At 41.9% G+C, this 10000-nt stretch overlaps 1 protein-coding gene across 1 annotated transcript in view; it reads left to right on the top strand.

Annotated features, from left to right (window-relative positions):
• LOC310853979 (tensin-1-like) overlaps positions 1 to 10000 on the top strand; it is a 128707-nt gene that overhangs the window by 965 nt on the left and 117742 nt on the right. The window contains exon 2 of the mRNA XM_083758454.1: positions 6210 to 6254. The gene's annotated coding sequence lies outside the window, so the exon portion shown is untranslated. The remainder of the gene's footprint in view (positions 1 to 6209; positions 6255 to 10000) is intronic.

A 10000-nucleotide genomic window follows, 5' to 3' on the forward strand; every position in this document is an offset into this window, starting at 1 on the left:
TCATTCTTTAACCCTAAGGGCCCTATATTTTAAACTAGGACTCTCATTCTTTAACCCTAAGGGCCCTATATTTTAAACTAGGACTCTCATTCTTTAACCCTAAGGGCCCTATATTTTAAACTAGGACTCTCATTCTTTAACCCTAAGGGCCCTATATTTTAAACTAGGACTCTCATTCTTTAACCCTAAGGGCCCTATATTTTAAACTAGGACTCTCATTCTTTAACCCTAAGGGCCCTATATTTTAAACTAGGACTCATTCTTTAACCCTAAGGGCCCTATATTTTAAACTAGGACTCTCATTCTTTAACCCTAAGGGCCCTATATTTTCGTCAGTGCGAAACCCCTTATCCTTAAACTTCTTTGCCTTTTTTTCTTTTTTACTATTTTGAAAAACATTTTAGGTATATCTTATTGTACAGTAGCCGAAATGACGGGATGACTTTGTATACAATGTGAAACGGGGTCATAAAATGCCATAGAAGTGTTGCTGAAAACTAGTAAAAGTAAAAGACAGTTTTCATTCTGACCTGAGATCAGATTCTAAAAATGTCTTCTATGTCAGTCGCTCTTCGATTTTTCAAAAATAGCAGACCTACATGCTCGTAGCGCGCCACATCTGCTATTTTTAAATAGCTATAAAGCATAACGTAATGCTAACACCAAAAGGGGTTCCCGCCTAAAATGGGTTAAACTATATGGACATTTTATTAAAATGTGTTAAACTATATGGACATTTTATTACGTTTTAATGTAGATTGGCTAGTTGAACTATTCAAAAATGTTTTCAAAATAGTAAAAAGTTTAGGGATAAGGGGTTTAGCGGGTGACGGAAATGAAGCCCTAACACTTTAAATTATTATTTCCTGGGTACACAAATGACGCCACAACATGTCCGGTGGGTTTACACATAGCACATATCTTTATTGGCTTCAGATTGAGACCAGGCAGACAGACAGGCAGCCAAATACAGTAGATACCAGGCAATGATACAGACTTCTTTAACCCATTTTGGCCACCGAGTGGCGCGCTACGAGCTTGTAGGTCTGCTATTTTTGAAAAATCAAAGAGCGACTGACATAGAAGACATTTTTAGAATCTGATCTCAGGTCAGAATGGAAAACTGTCAGAATGTAGATGACATTTTTAGAATTTGATCTCAGGTCAGAATGGGTTACCTCAGTGGTTCTCAAAGGATGGGATCCGGGGACCCCCCAGGTGTCCTTGAAGGGGTCCCAGGGGGATCCCCTTCATCTAAATGCTATAATATGGCATCAACATCAACCACTTGAACCTTATATATAGTACAGTGAAGGTCCTTGCAGACTGTTTTCTTTTTCCTGCAACTTTCTGCCGTTTTTGAGTTGTGCAGCCACTCAATGTCTGTCTGTCTGTCTGTCTGTCTGTCTGTTTAGGGTCCCTATGTCTGTCTGTCTGTCTCTTCAGGGTACCAACAGGTGAAAAGGTGGCGCTGTTGAGCTTCACACTGTGCACAGGTGCATCATGGGAAGCGGAGTTTTTGAGTGGTGCAACCACTCCTATAGACAGCTGTACATGTGTCCCTGTGTCCCTGGCTGTGTCCGAGCACGAAAATAGCGTTATAGCGTTTGTTCACCACCAGTGCACCAAGTGTCACTGTTGCACAGCCTAATACACATCACACATAGACACACACAGGCCAGGGAGCAGGGCTAGTACAGTACAGCACAGTACAGTACTGTGTCCCTACGTCTGTCTGTTTAGGGTACCAACCATAGAGGTGTAAAACGATAGAGGCAGGACCGGAGCTATACAACCCCGCCCCCAAGCTATTCATTTCAATAGAAGTTGCTCAGTGGCGTTTTTGAAGCACTCGGGAAGACTGTCGGAAGTACAATTATATAACTCAATGGCTGCCTGGACCTCACGCACGTGACGTCATGAACGTCCATCCACCTCATAGACGGGTCTAACATGGACTTAAAATGAAGCCTGTAATTCCTTGCACTGTAAGTCGCCATATTTCTAGATCCGTTTGGGCCCAGCTGGCCATTGGCTGGCTCCGTTTGGGCCCAGCTGGCCATTGGCTGGCCCAGACAACGAGGCGGGACTCCCCCCCCCCCCCCCCCTTACTCTCCGTTGGTTTTTATTTGACTGAACGGGGGGGGTGGCTCCCGATCATAGACTGTAACGGTAGCCACGCCCCTCAGAACATACGTGACTTTATGGTCATTTTTTTAAATAAATGGGACCATAATTTTCCAAAAAGAATATTATGACATGAGAAATGAGACTTTAAACTAGTGACTGGAAGCAGAAAGTATTCATGACCATGTTTATTAAGGTAATACAGTCTAGGTGAAGTTGGGCCCAAATACATGGGCCTCTATGGAGCTATGGGGGTTTTTTGGGCCCAATGACAGCGCCACAACAGGCCATTATATGAACTTTCAGGAAGTCCCGATTTCCTTAGTGGCTTCACGAAATATCTGTCTGACTGCCCCCTGGGAAAGTGCTGCAATTCCACTTTTCGCCGGGTAGGTAGTGGCCAGCTTCATCGTCGTATAGCCATACTGGGGTGACAGGTGACAACGCGCACACAGCACCACTCAGTTCAGACGGGTCTGATTTTCAATGGCTGTTTGAAAATGGCTGATTCCAAATGTTTCAAACATGTGGAATATTTTTTAACAGAGATCTTTGTATGGGGGGGGGGGGGTCCCTGGCAATACTACAACATACCGGTGGTACTCTTAATACACATTTTGGGCCGGGAACCCCTTTTGGTGTTTTAAACATTGCTAAAATTTAGCTATTGAAAAATAGCAGACCTATACAAGCTCGTAGCGCGCCACTCTGTGGTAGCTTGTATAGGTCTGCTATTATTTTTTTTTATCGCAGAAATATTTATTTCAGAAAACTGGAGGGTTTTAGAAGATTTATTTATTTATTTCGAGTTCATGCCTAAACTGATTAATTTGGAGGGCCTTGAGAGTTTGAGCCTCTCACAGAATGTTTTCTGTCCGGTCTGTTTCTTCGGGTCTTCAGAGGCACACAACGCCACGCGTTAGTGTGTTGTCTGATGGACAAACCCCATGACCGACCGTCCGTCCATCACTCCGATAGGCCGTGCTGCTGCTGCTGCTGTGGTCGTGAGCGTTCAGGCTCATGCGTTCGGCCGAGGCGCGAGGGAATTAAAGCTCAAGGTGGTCGTGTGATTTCCGCCGTTCCGGGCCGTTGTTTTTAAATCCTCTCGGTCCGCTTTGGCCTTCTGTCTGTTGTCTGTCTGTCTGTCTGTCTGTCTGTTGTCTGTCTGTTCATCATGCCCATCATGGCGCCTCTCAGTGGTGTAGATGTAACACACGTGATTTAGTGGATTACAGTAACCCTAACATATAGAGACAAGCTACAGTTGCCTTATATGTGTGCTTTTGCCTAAGAACTAAATCTAAAGTTACTATGTTTAGTGACCCTGTCTAAAACCTAACCACTGAGTGGTGCAGATCGATTTGTTAAGCTATCTAAAAATCACTAATTGTCAGAGACAGTCAGAGTCAATTCAGCTGTTGAGGTTAGAGACAGAAAGACAGCAGTGCACAGCACATGAGAAGAGCACAGAACAGAGAGAGGAAAAGTGTGATTCTAGAAGAGTTTTATGAGCACAAACCACAGCGAAGCAAGGTAACTCAGCACATCTTATGAGTTAGTTTAAGAGTAACAAATAATTATAATTGCTATGAGCTTGCTATTTTTGCCCTTTTGGCAATGTGCTCAAAAAAAAGAAAAAAGAAAAAAAAGAAAACGTTTTTTTTTTTTTCTTAATTTGTAGTGTGTGGACCATGCGGTGACATTGATCAAATCTTGATTAAAAAACGCTTCTATACTATATTATTTAGGCCCCCACAATCTAAAGCTATGTTTCTATGTCAGTGGTTCTTCGATTAAAGAAAAATAGCAGACCTACAAGCTCTGAGTGGCGCGCTATGAGCTTGTAGATCTGCTATTTTTCAATAGCTAAAATGTGCTTGAGCACCTGCCCCTCTAAATGTCTGTGCACGCCACTGAACCTGGCTGTGGTATATAGAGGGTATATATACACATGCATAAAGTGGGTGGCAAACGTCGTTTAACGTCATTTAATGTCGTCTGATGCACTCGGATAGGACTTTTCTTTTTGGATGTCTGGGTTGTCGGGGTCAGAGGTCAGAGAGTATACCTTTTTTTGGCCACTCAGTAATAGGCGTTCCCGGTATGATGATGATGATGTCATCACGCGCATAATGCTCTATAAATCTTATAGTTTTTATACATTTGTATGTGACGGATGACTGCACCGTTTTAGTTTTCTCACGATACCGGCCTAAATGTACACATACAGAACTGTACATACATGCGTGCAATTAACTCAGAATGAGGTCCTCTCCCCCCCCCCCCCCCCCCCCCCCCCCCCCCCCCCCTCCTCTCTCTCTCTCAGACCACTGTTCTATGACCGCTCAATGCAACCGACCCCATCATTCGAATGACTTTTGCGCCATCATTTGATTGACGGATCCATTGACAGGTGTTTCACGGTCTCTGTGCCAAGCGTGGAGGCTTATTGCGACAGCGTCGTCGCTAATGGTGTGTGTCGCTATAACGCCACCGCGCGTATCGGGGCGAACTGGAATCAGATGTTATCCGACGCAAACTCGCTCTGATCGGCGTGGCGATAGCATCTCTCCTCCGAGTCACAACTGGGCTTTTGTTTTGTCCCCTAATCACCACGGCTTCCTTCCTTCCTCCCTCCGTCGATCTGCCGTACACTGATAGTGTGCTCTGTCATCTCTCCACACTCGCTCAACATCCGCGGACGCGACACACACACACACACACACACACACACACACACACACAATTTAATGTCCCAGGCACATGTTATTTACAATAATGCACACACACACACACACACAATGAGCACCATCACTCAGCTTGTCGAAATGGCTTGAAAACATCCCGTGTATAAGAGTATAAATACTCAGTGATTTGTGTTGTGGAGTCCAATAATGGACATATTATTATAGCTGGGTTTTTTGTGTTTGCACGCAAACACGTGTGCAATACGTTGCGTGTGGGTGAGTGAGTGCATGCATGTGTTTATTCATCAAATCCAACTTAATTTATAGAGCACATTTAAAACAACCACGATTGACCAAAGTGTCGAGGCTTCGGTGCTTAGAGTATATATGAATAGAGAGGGCACCCGAGTTCTCCTTCCATCCACTTGCATTAAGTTGCTCAAAAGTGCATGAGGCGATTTCACTCCTCCTTCCGGGTAGGAACAGAGAGAATTCTGGGATGGATTGGCCCCAAACACATGAACGCGCTGCCGTTGAACGTGCACGTTCTATTTGTATGTCTCTAAATGTTTGTATGTCTTTAAATGTTTTGATGAATTGAACAATGTGGACCCTGTTGTAAACAAGTGTAATGCTTAATTGGGTCGTCCACTCACAGTTGACAGTCTTTGTATTGAGTTCGTGCTTAAAATGTACCTCTCAGTCCCGGCATAGTAGTTCCGGAGTGGTTCCAACGGATTGTGTGGCCCTGGTCTTTCCCTATAGTGGATCTGATCGAGGGCATAGCTACTGGGACGTAAGTCGGGACTTGATCACCCCGGCTGGGTCACCCGAGTGAGGGGTAAACCCTGATGACCTTGGGGATACATCACTGAGGATACGTCCCAGTTGCATCCATGCGATGTATTTTAGGTCTGTACAAGATTTGGGGGGGAAAAAGCAAAGCGTCAATAATGCGTGTGCCCATAACATGCATATATATATAAGATGAAAAAAAGTAATTAAATGAAACAAAAAAATTAGTTTAAAAGGCATGGAAAAGAAGTGAGTCTTGGGGCGCCCCCTGCTGGCCTATAGTGGTCCAGGCTCATGCCACTTATAGGCTCTGGCCTGACAGCTCGTCGTGTTCATGACCATCATGTCCTTCTTTACTTGCATCTATCAATAAAGGCAGAAAAGCCAAAAACAAATCTAAATAAAATAAAAAATGAAGTGAGTCTTGGGACGTGTGGGTCATTCATAGAGTATATTGAGTTACAGTAGTCAGCCAGCCACTGCTTGTGGATCAAGCATTTCACTTTTTGTTTTGTGTATTTGTCCTAATTCTCTCTCTCTCTCTGTGTCTCTCTCTCTCTCTCTCTCTCTCTCTCTCTGTGTGTGTGGTTCCATTTACAGGTCACCACAGCATGTATACCGCCTAACCAACCAACCACCGAACTGGTGAGTGTTTTGTTTGTCAATGTCTTAACGTGTGTGTGTGTGTGTGTGTGTGTGTGTGTGTGTTTGATCAGCTGTGTGTATTCACGCACAGTATGAGCGTGTAATACTAATACTTCTGTGCATGTGCATGTGTGGCCTTTGTGTACGCGCGTGCGCATATAGCGACCCGAGAAATATTGACCGATCGTATAACCTTTAACCTCTTGAGATGCAGTGGAAACTTCCTGGTGTTGTGCAAGGGACTGTCTAAAGAGGACGAGACATGTTGCCATGTTTGGTTCCATTTGTACACTCCATTTGAGTTACAGACCCATAAGGGTCCATTTGGTTCCATTTGAGTCACAGACCCATAAGGGTCCATTTGGTTCCATTTGAGTCACAGACCCATAAGGGTCCATTTGGTTCCATTTGAGTCACAGACCCATAAGGGTCCATTTGGTTCCATTTGAGTTACAGACCCATAAGGGTCCATTTGGTTCCATTTGTACACTCCATTTGAGTCACAGACCCATAAGGGTCCATTTGGTTCCATTTGAGTCACAGACCCATAAGGGTCCATTTGGTTCCATTTGAGTCACAGACCCATAAGGGTCCATTTGGTTCCATTTGAGTCACAGACCCATAAGGGTCCATTTGGTTCCATTTGAGTCACAGACCCATAAGGGTCCATTTGGTTCCATTTGAGTTACAGACCCATAAGGGTCCATTTGGTTCCATTTGAGTCACAGACCCATAAGGGTCCATTTGGTTCCATTTGAATTACAGACCCATAAGGGTCCATTTGGTTCCATTTGAGTTACAGACCCATAAGGGTCCATTTGGTTCCATTTGTACACTCCATTTGAGTTACAGACCCATAAGGGTCCATTTGGTTTCATTTGAATACTCCATTTGAGTCACAGACCCATAAGGGTCCATTTGGTTCCATTTGTACACTCCATTTGAGTTACAGAGACCCATAAGGGTCAACTTGGTTCCATTTGTACACTCCATTTGAGTTACAGACCCATAAGGGTCAACTTGGTTCCATTTGTACACTCCATTTGAGTTACAGACCCATAAGGGTCAATTTGGTTCCATTTGTACACTCCATTTGAGTTACAGACCCATAAGGGTCAATTTGGTTCCAAACTATCATTTAGCTGGGGACCCCCTGGAACTCCCTCAAGGACCCCTGGGGGTCCCCGGATCCCACATTGGGAACCACTAGTTTAAGTGACTAAGTATATTCACTCAGTACTGTGTTTATTTATGTACAATTATGTTCCAAGATGTCCACAAATACAGTACATAATCATACAGATTTTTTTCCAATAAAGCATTTCTTTGTGACAGACAAAATGAATACTAGGTTACTACTTCACTGCATCTCAGAGGCAAATGTTGTACTGTTTTGCTTTAGTTATTAGCCTACTTGCTTTGCAGATTCATATCATAAGACAAAATACAGTATGCATTAACCACTTCTTAAGCCCTATTTTATACTTAAGCCCTACTTCATTTTATACTTTTTTGTTTTTTAAATATTTTCGAAATATTTTCGAGTGCATGCGAGGCATTTGTGAGATTGTCGATCTGCTAGTTTTACTTTTACTTTACTTTTACTTTGTTACTGTAAGTTATATTTTGATGCCCATACCTTTGCATTTTTATTCAAGTAAAACTTTGAATACACGACTTCGTATTGCTACTTTTATTTAAAGTGCAAATAACATGCATTTTAAAACTGCTTTTAATATTTAATATCATATTGTCTATGTCCATCAAAGTTATTTCTAATGGTTTGAGCCTCAATCACAACTCTGATATAACCAGGCCTTGTCATTTCTTTCTGGACTTTGAAAGCAGTTTTAGCTGCAATACCACAATGTCCTGAGGTGGTGGGGGTGCAGATGCAGATTATTTAATATTTGAGTCATTATAATACTGATGCTAGATAAAACCTGGCTTGTTTCCATTCCATGCCAGCTTGGAAAATCAACAATAGTGAACATTGTAAACAAAGTGGAAATGCAAATTTGGAACTGAAGACTGAAGAAGGAGGAATTATACAAATTAGGGTGACATTGATGACATCACGATGAGACCAAAATCAGTTGAGCTGTTCCTGAGAGCAATTTCTATTAAAGCACCTATATGATATGAAAGCCTGATTGTTCAAAATTGGTTATTTGTGTGGATAGAAAACACATATGGGAGCCCTAAAAATACAAAATAAATTGAAAAAGTTGAATTTTATGTTATAGCTCCTTTAACCCATTTAGACCTGAGGACGCGTCTGTGTCACCTTTATACTGTAGCTTTTAACCACTTCAACCATAATTCTAAACTTTAACTGAGCTTGTAGATCTGCTATTTTCTTTTAAACAAAACCTGAAAATGTATGCAAATCTTTTTAATATGTTCACAGCAAACTTTTTTTTTAACTTAGCTTCTGAAGGGTCTCTGGAACCAGTGTTGTTTTTGGCAGCAAATTTCTATTTTAGTTTTAGTCATAGTCTCTTGAATAGTTTTCACATTTTAGTCACCTGGAATGTTCTAGTGTTTAGTCTAGTTTTAGTCGACTAAATGTCATACGATTTTAGTCGACTCAATCTACAGTTGATTTAGTCGACTAAAATGTGTTTTGACAGGCCTTGATGTCGTTGTAATGACATATTTTACACTTTGGTTGCATGCTGAAAATAGCAGATATACTGTTGTACAGATTGTATATCTGCTATTTTCAGCATGCAACCCAGCATAAAACTGGATCTCTTGGCCACTAGTCCCTTCCTAACATTTTAGTCTAGTTTTTATTTGTTGACGAAATTGTCAGTATATTTAGTCTTAGTTTTAGTCATCATAGATTCGTTTTTATTTCGTTTTTATTTAGTTTTAGTCAGTGAAAAAAGGTAGTCGTTTTAGTTAGTTTTAGTCGACGAAAACAACACTGCTCTGGAACAACATATTTTGAGATGGAGGTCGGCGGGCCAAATGCATATCAATCTGGGGGTTGGTGGATGAAATAGTGTGACATAGAAACAGGTTTTTTCAGAAAAGACATTTAGAAGACATTGGTAGAATCTGGTCCTTAGGTCTTAAATTAAGGACGGGAACCCCTTTTGGTGTTTTAAGCATTTTAGTATGCTTTAGCTCAGGGGTGGGCAACTGGCGGCCCGGGGGCTACATGCGGCCCCCACCTTCACTCAATGTGGCCCTCAGGTTAACGTCAGAATTCTGATATAATATTGGTTTCAGCTGTTTACAATTCCACAGCATGCAAACATGACCTGCTTTAATTACTTCAGTCTAAAATAGCTCATTGCTTCAACACACGTATAATTAAAGACATTTGAAATGACATAAAAATTAAAATTTTCAGGATTCCAATTCAAAAATAGCAAAAATACGACAGCAATATATGGCCCTAGGGAGTGAGTGTGGAAGTATAGTGGCCCTCTCCATCGTCAAAGTTGCCCACCCCTGCTTTAGCTATTGAAAAATAGCAGATCTACAAGCTCATAGCTTGTAGGTCTGCCTTTTTTTTTTATCGTGAAAATGTGGCACAAATCTTTGAATATATTTTCTTTCAGAGTCAGTTTTTAACTCAAATCTTTGCTTCTGGGATGGTCCCTGGAACTACGTATTTTCAATTGGGGGTCGGTGGGCCAATTACATATAATCTTGGGGGTCCTTGACATGAAAATGTTTGAAAACGACTGACATAGAAACATAGGGTTTTTCAGATTTTTAGAAGGTATTTG

The sequence above is a fragment of the Protomyctophum parallelum genome (assembly GCF_964188405.1).
Source record: "Protomyctophum parallelum genome assembly, chromosome: 23".
NCBI classification, from domain to species: domain Eukaryota; kingdom Metazoa; phylum Chordata; class Actinopteri; order Myctophiformes; family Myctophidae; genus Protomyctophum; species Protomyctophum parallelum.